The sequence below is a fragment of the Staurois parvus genome, unplaced genomic scaffold (assembly GCF_062004578.1).
Source record: "Staurois parvus isolate SC_StPar_1 unplaced genomic scaffold, SC_StPar_1.0 ptg001754l, whole genome shotgun sequence".
Taxonomy (NCBI): Eukaryota; Metazoa; Chordata; class Amphibia; order Anura; family Ranidae; genus Staurois; species Staurois parvus.
Window position 1 is genome coordinate 1,086,421 of NW_028319550.1, and position 8,580 is coordinate 1,095,000.

General features: G+C 42.1%; 1 long non-coding RNA gene across 4 annotated transcripts; it reads left to right on the forward strand.

Annotated features, from left to right (window-relative positions):
- Positions 1–2,033: 2,033 nt before the first annotated feature.
- On the forward strand, positions 2,034–7,362 carry LOC149434446 (uncharacterized). Of its 4 annotated transcripts, none has more exons than XR_016308672.1 (4): positions 2,034–2,633; positions 2,746–3,019; positions 3,376–4,110; positions 5,725–7,362. It is a non-coding gene; the product is annotated as an uncharacterized LOC149434446 (long non-coding RNA). The 4 variants fall into 4 exon arrangements; XR_016308674.1 differs by having other exon boundaries at positions 3,376–3,520; positions 5,722–7,362; XR_016308673.1 differs by lacking the exon at positions 5,725–7,362 and having other exon boundaries at positions 2,034–2,343; positions 2,513–2,633; positions 3,376–4,876.
- The last annotated feature ends 1,218 nt before the right edge of the window (positions 7,363–8,580 follow it).

Consider the following 8,580-nt stretch of genomic DNA (forward strand, 5'->3'; position numbering starts at 1 on the left):
TCAGTCAGACTTGTGTCCGTATCTGTATCACTCTCTGCTGCTTGTAAGGGGGGGTCCACCTCAGCTGCAGCTCCCACCTCTGGGGTCTCCACCACCCCTGTCACCTGAGGTGAAAGTCCATCCCTGGCCCTGCGAGAGGCCTGGCTGCCTAGTCCACTGGCCGCTTTCACTCTGTGTAATATGTCCACCAATGACTCACGCTGCCCGGGGCCACTTTTGGACAAATTGTTCAGTAAATCCAAGTTGTCACCACAGAGGCCCTTCAGCCTGTCAATGTCAGCTTTGCAGCTGCTCCTCCTGCTACTGTTCATGTTGTCTCTGGAGGTCCTCAGCTTGGCCAAGTGCGCCATCCCCACCTCAAAGACACGGCATAGCTTCTCCATCAGTAACTGGACCTTCTCCTGTCTCGCTGCTGCTGCGGCCTGGTTCTCACCTGGCTGCGGCCTCCCCCAACTGACTACGGCCTGTGTTCCAAGGAACAGCCTCTCATCCGTAGTGAGGACAGGGGCCTCTTCATCCCCTTCCTCATAGCCAGACTCACACCTTCCTGGGCTGCAGGATTCCATCTTCTGCCTAATCAGCAGCCGGTGCCGGAGCTCTGCCAGACACAACCTTCACCTGCCACTGCTGGCTTCAGACTCACCCTCACACACCTGATGGGCACTGTCACCCCCCTCCTGGCCAATCAGCAGCTGGCATCACAGCCCCACTCTGACTGACAAGTGCGCCGTCCTGTCACATTCTGTCAGGGAAAGGTCACCGCTGTTTCCTCACAAATACACCTTTATTTTCATGGTTTTTTTTATTTTTTTTTTTATTTTTTTGAAATTTTTACAAAAATAATTTTCTTTCTTTTCTATTACTGCAGCTGCTGTCTCCAGACTTTCCTTCAATAGATCCTTGTTAATCCCTTCCATACCGGCACTGTCACCCCCACCCCCCCCAGGACAGGTTTCAGCTCTCAGCGCTCTCACACCTTGAATGACAATTGCGCGGTCATACAACATTGTACCCAAACTAACATTTTATCATTTTATTCACACAACTACAGCTTTCTCTTGGTGGTATTTAATCACCGCTGGGCTTTTTATATTTGGATAAATTAACTAAAAAGACCAAAATTTTGGATAAAAACACAATTTTTTATTTTTTTATTTTAGAAAAGTTTCCAAATAAATAATTGTTCATAAATTTAGGCCGAGATGTATTCTGCTACATGTCTTTGTTTAAAATAACACAAATTAAGATGTATTATTTAGTTTGTAGGAAAGTTATAGAGTTCACAATCTATGGGATAGATCTGAATATTGATCAATCCTGAAGTACTGACAGCCAATGTCATTTCCTGAGGTCCAAGAATGTCAGAACGGTGCAGATATCCCCCAAATGTCAGAACAGTACAGATATCCCCCAAATGACCCCTTTTTGCAGAGTAGACCGTCCGACGTACTTCATAATAGGAATGTCAATTTTTTTGAATTTTTTTTTTTTTGGTCATTATTTTTTTGAAAATTTAAAATAATGTCTTTCCAAAATTTTTTTTTACATCCTGTCACCAGTGCAGTACAGCGTCATCATATAACTGGCATGGCTGTGATCAGGGACACTGAATGGTGACAGTATGAAAAAATTTTTTTTTTTTTTTTTTTTTTTAATAGTTCACTATGACCAAAGTAGTACAATGTTACCATAGTATCATTGTACTAATTTTGGTAAGTAATTTTTTTTATTTTTTTTTTTTTAAATTTAGCGTATAGGAAAGAATTACTTTGCTATAAGCAAGTATTTACCTGAATGTCATAGATTCATTATTTTTTTTTTTTTTTTTGGTGCTTAGCTGTGATTTGGACACAACTGTCATGTGATTGTTCACAGCAGGTCACATGGTACCGGCAACAGGGGCCGGTACTCCGATCTGTCATCATCCGTGTCCGAGTTACACCGCCGGTGACAGATCGCGCTGCTCTGCAGCAGCCCAATCTGTGCATGTGCGGGAGGACATCATATGGCATCCACCATGAATGCTGATGACATTTGTTGCCCACCATTCGCCCATAGGGGGGGCGGCTAATGGTAAAAGGGATAGGGTTATGGAAGGGAAATTTATGTTGTTCTTGTCTGCCGTTTTGTTTGCCATAACTCCATGTTGTTTCTTGGATTACATGTTGATTAATTCCTTTTCTATGATACCCAGAATGAGTTCATTAGAATCTGAATACATGCATGTCAAAGCTGTGTATCTATCATAGAACTGAACTCACAATATTCGTATACTTGGAAGAGGCAGGAATAGCATCCAATAATTTCTCTGTACGAACAGCACCGGCTTCTACTATGATACAGGTAACAGTTACCCACTTTTGCTGTATGGGAGAATCTACATTGTTGACATACACAGCCTTTACAAGTATCCAGTCAAAGTCCATTCTGTGATACAATATATATGGAGTCTAATGAAAGATTTACATTGCTCTTTGAAAGGCTTGGTGTGTGTGAATTTCTTTTCTTACAGAGACCATTCTCTTTGGCCCTACCAGTGCTCATTATTGGCACAAATCACTTTTCTGGTATCTTCAGTCAAACAGAGATCCAGTTCCAGGCAAGCCTGATCTAACAACCTACGGTTCTATGGGGTAGGTACCTGCTTAAATTCAGCCGAGGCTGAAGCTATTATTGATTCCAGCTGACACTGTTTATGTTGTATATTCGGGCTCTATTCTCAGCTTCTTTCAATTTATCTTTTAGGGTGTCCATCTCAGCATGCAGATCATCCACCTCCTGTTCATGGCCCTCCAAGACCGTAGTCACCAGATCCATATGTTCTAGTTGATGGGCACGATGGCTCAATTCTTTTCTATCTCAAAGCAGATCAGAAGATAATTTTCAAGAGGCAACTGTAATCTCCTCTGGCACTATTGCGCATAATTTGTGTAGCAAGGCTTCAGTTTTTTACTCAAGAGGACCAGTCAGGCCCGATGGAAGCTGCTGCTGACTATAGCCATCCGACTCAGGATCCCCTGTAAGCTGCGTGATGTTATCAGGCTTTGGGGGTCTGGGCGTTAGCTTGATAGTGTGGCTATGCGGAGGGGATTGCTGCTGGCCCCAGAGTTTGGGTTTGGTGCATGTTGTTCGATGCATTTTTATGACAAGTCTAGGTAGTTCACAAACACAAAGGGATGGGGGTGTATGGTGTCTCCAGACATAGATGGACAGATGGGGGACAGTGAGATAGAGGGGAGTGATGTGGTATATGGTGTCTCCAGGCATAGATGGACAGATGTGGGACAGTGAGATAGAGGGGTGGGATGGGGGTGTATGGTGTCTCCAGGCATAGATGGTTACTCACTGTCTTATGATTGTTTTCTCTGTGCTCAGAATACTCTTCATTCTTGGTCAGAGTAGAGAGAAGCTGTGATCTGCCTGCCAGATGTCAGAGACGTCCCGTCATCTACAGAGTACTTCTCCTGGGTTGGACTATGGGAAGAAGTGATGGAGCAGCAAGGACACCCTGTGACTTAAGGTAGGATGAGTTTACAACCACATATCAGACACCAACCTCCTCGCTGTTGATCTTTCAGAACTAGAAAATAGGACTGTGCATCCGCTAGGATTTACACTCTCACACATTCACACCAGATACCAGCCTCTTCACTATTGCTCAGTCTGAACAGGCAAAGATTGCAGCAGCTAAGACACTTTAATATCAGGCTTGAATTCTGGTGTGTTTGTGGTTGTATGCAGCTGAGTAAAGAATTTTTAAAGGCTATTTAAAAAATAAAAATTAATAATATATATATTATACTTAACTGCTCTGTTTAATGGTTTTGCACAAAGCAGCCACAAATCTCCTCTTCTGGAGTCCCCAGTAAGCATTCTAAGCTCTTCCTCTTCTTTGTCCCCAGTAGCAAGCCACTTAATATTCGGCACAACTGCGGCTCATTTCTGAGATAAGCAGGGGGTGTCTGCTGACACATACAGAGAAGCTTGACCCCGTTGTGCTTGCAGGATTTGATTTGCAGCATCAGCCAATGGCTCACACTACTGCCTCTGTGAGCAGAGAGGAGAAAGCTGATGTAAATGTGCACAGCCCTGGATCATGACAGGACTCGGGTAGGTATAAGGGGGGGCGGTGAGGTGGCAGAACGATTACTAGAATATTTTTTACCTTAATGCAGAGAATACATAAAGGTATAACATGTTTAGCCTTTAGAACCACCTGAAGCCTTCGCCAATGTCTGAGCTGCTGCACAATCCTGTGTATTCAGGCGCAGCATCAAAGAGCCCGGTATTCTGTTGTGTGCATGTGGCTGAGGAAAGCCGGGATAAAGTCTTTGCTGCTTTAACTGAACAAACAGGACTGTGCAGCTGCTTAGATGTTGGTCCGGCTTTACTCAGCCACATGTGTACAATGGAATACCAGCCTCTTTAATGCTGCAAAGTCATGATTGTGTGTTCAGAGACATTGGCTCAGCGTTACTCTGCCACATGCACACATCAGAATGGCTGCTTCTTTGTTGCTGCACAGTCCTGTTTGTTCAGATGCAGCAGCCAAAAGGCTGCTATTCTTGTGCATGCATGTGGCTGAATAGGGCCGGGACAATGTGTAATCTGCTGCACAGTCCTGTTGTTTGTTCAGATAGAGCAGCAAAGACTTGATCCCGGCCTTCCTCTGCCACATGCACACAATGGAATACCAGCCTCTGTGCTGCTGTCTCTGAACAAACATGATTGTGCATCAACTAAGAGCCCGATATTTCATTGTGTGCATGTGTCTGAGGGTGGATGTACTAAAGTATTTGCTGCTATATCTGAACAAGCAACAGGACTGTGCAGCAGACTAAACAATGTCCTTGCCTTAGACACATGTACACATCTAAATACAAGCCTCTTTGCTGCTGTGCAGTCCTGTTCATACACAGCAGCAATAAGGGCCTGTCATTCCCTTGTGTAAAGCCAGGCCAATGTATTTGCTGTTTAACATTTTTTTTTTAGGGTCAGGGTATGTGCTTATTGTGCGCGCTCTTTGTTGGCTTGTGGTTTTGATTGCTGTTGTCTTCTATTGGTTATTACCTTTTTTTTTTTATTGTTGTAAGGGTGCAGAGGTTAGTTGATAGTGTGGCAGCATAGTGTTATTAATAATGTGTGTATAGTAACATGGGGAGTCATACCAGGATCAAACACAAGGCTGCTGCAGAGTGACAGTAATATATGTATAGTAACATAGGACAGCCATACCAGGATCATCCACAAGGAGTCAGCATAATGTCAGTAATATGTGTGTAACACAGGCGGAGTCATACCAGGATCATCCACAATGAGGCAGCAGAGCATGAGTAATGCCTATCATAACATAGGCAAGTCATAACAGGATCATCCACAAGGAGTCAGCAGAGTGATTGTGATGGAGATAAGAAATATTAAGTGTTCTTGCATAGCAGACCCCTTCCTGTTAATAAGTGTTCTTGAATGGCGACCCCTTCCTGTTATTATGTCTTCTTTTAGGAACACTTATTTTTTTCTCACACATATATATAATTATTCTTTTTTTTATTATTATAGCCAATTTTACCACCCTAAATAATACTACAGTTTTTACACTACATAGACAAGTAATATACGGAAACGTGCGTATTGTTCACGATTGTTGTGCTATCACTTTGTGGAATGTTTTGCTGAATTTTTTAAGATTAATCTCTGTTTTTTTTTTGCTAAATTTTACAGTAGGAATGAATGCTGCATCTACAGTGGAAGCAGAGCACAGCTACAGGGTTGAAGGAAAAATCATAACATGATTTGTAAAATGCCATCACTCTGTCATTTTCAAGCCCACCTACACATATCTTATATAAAAACATTCAGCTATCGGCTGTCACTAAAAATGTTCACGGCTAAGCCATACTCCTGATAGTTTTCACAATATGAACATTTTTTTGAACATCACCACTCACATTGACTTTAAGTGAAACTTCACTCAGAGCCACCATAAATTTTAAGTTACATTTTTAAAATGCAACTGTGCCTTCATTTTTAATATTTCAGAGACATACTATACATCAAACTTTAGCTCTGCTTCTATTGATTATCACAATATAAGGCTCTTAGTAGTAGCATTTATACTTATAAAAATAAAAAGTTTTTAAATATGGTAATTGCCAGTGAATTTGCCAAGTTGGAGAAGTGTGTTTATAAAAGTCTGTCAGCTTCCTGACTGAGTGACTTGCTATAGCAACCAAAGATGATTGACAGGCAGCTGAGTCAACAGGATAACTGTGAGCTGCAAAATACAATCTGAAATTCATTTATCACTATCAGGCTTGCCATGTTCACTGCTTACATTTCATCAATCACTTTGTTACGGTTGACTGCAAGAATACTTCTCACAATTTCCCCAGAAATTTTAGATTTTCTATTTTTATTTTAGTGTTTTTTGAAATCAACACATGTGTCTATTAGTCAGTTGGTCTGCTTACTTAAAATTTGGAGTTCATATGGACCGCAGGGGGTATAAAATGAGATTGAGCTCTGGAGGGAGCGCAGACATCATGGTGTCCTGTGGCTGTGAAAACCCAGACTTGTTGGCATTGGGTGCTTGGGGGGAGAATGGGCAGAGCTTAATTCAGGATGGACAGAGTAACTTCTGGCTGCAGGCCTCTCTAGGTGATGCATTGAACTGTGCTTTGCGCAATCCTGGGACTTGTGGTTCTACATTGCCTGTGTGATCTTGAAACTGCAACCAAGACATACAGCCCTCTGAAGACCCGTGAGGAGTTGTTGAATAGCTGCCTAGACTTCCTCTGTTGGTGCCACTGCTGGCTGGTGAGTCCCTGAATTGCTACCCTGTGCAAAGGATTTAACTCTCTCCTCTCTGCCTGCTTGATGCCGCCCCCTGTGTTGATGATCCAACCTGGACTTAATCCTTGCACACCCGAGTTCTGCCGCACTGTCATGTGCCACCTCCTGTGCTGAGGACTCAACCTGAATTTAATCCTTGCCAAGCTGATTTCTGCCTGCCTGCTGGGTGCTGTCCCCTGTGTTGAGGATTCAATCTGTAATTAACCCTTGCCTGCTCAAGTTCTGCTGCCCTGTTATCTTCCACGCCTGTGCTGATGATATAACCTGGATTTAATCATTGCCTGCCCCAGGTCTGTCTGTTGTGTGCTACTCGGACGTAACTCCTTTCCTGACAGTCTACCACCTTGCTTTTTAACATAGACAGTGCAACGGACTATTGCCCCCGCATTGCCTACAATAACTTGGTAAGTCTTGTCATCTGTGACACTCTATGGTATGGATTTAACTTTTATTTTGCCAGATATACTCATCATGTTTCCTCCATATCACTCAATAAAAGCCTTGTATGTACCACTGCTCTCTGTGTGTTCTGTTCCACCAACCTCTCCGCAACAGTGATGGTAATGTGTTTAGTAGCACATGGGAGTCTTAACATGATTATCTACAAGGAGGCAGTGGAATGTTAGAAGGGTTTTGAGTAGGGGGTGGTTTTTTAGTTTTGGGTAGGGTGTGGGTTAGGAGTAGGGTTGGGTTTGAAGTTGATTTAGTCAAGGACTGACTCATCCATTGCTTATCTGTTCCTGTCCTAATTTATGACAATAGCTTTTGAATTTGCGCAAATTGTAAGGGATTCACGCTGACACACAAGTTCAGTCTATGAATACTTCTAGTTTATTTTAATGAAAAAGTGAGCTTATATATGCAGAATGATGCTAGAGTCATGTGACAACAGCATAAGCATTATATTAGTCTTTGATTGGTCATTTCCACACAAAAAAAATCTCCATCATGATATAGGTGTGATCTGCTTCCAGGACTTATCTTATAGGGAAAACAACATTCCTTTTTTTCAAGTTGGCACGGTGGGAAGGGGGCAGTGTGTGTGATTAGAAATTTATTAAGCAAAGATTTATTATAGTACCACAAAGCCAAGCATGCAGAAAATATTCACAAAACATATGTATTAAAGAATAAAAGTAAATATTTATAAAAATTATAAAAATAGCGTATATATATATATATATATACAATAGGAAATGAAATAGGCATTTTAACAAATCCATCATAGTCCCCCCTTAAACTGACTATTTTTACTCTGTCCCTATAAGACCTCGCTCATCTGTCCTTATGTACATTGGAACTCTTTAATGCTGTACGTTAGACAGGTGATGACTATTTTATCTCCCCCCTTGCCACAGACTTTGTACATAAGGAAGTCAGATGCTATCCATACTAAATTGTGAGATTACTATTGGCGGGGAGGGACCGTAATGGGGTATAAGGTTTTTCTTAATCTATCATGTGTGATCCTCTTGCTCCTGGTTCAGGAAGGTAGGTGTACTGTTGTCTACAGCTTTGCTCATCAATTTCCTCACACATGGTATAACACAGCATACAACCAGGACCAGGAAAATCAGAATTATTAGTACAGTTACCACTATTTGGGTAAGTATCTTTTGCCACGCACTCATCCAACTGAAATATTGATCCCACAAGTCTGTGATCCCGGAATTCATTTTCAACTCAACTGACAGGTCTTCCAATTTCTTTATAGACATATTCATGACA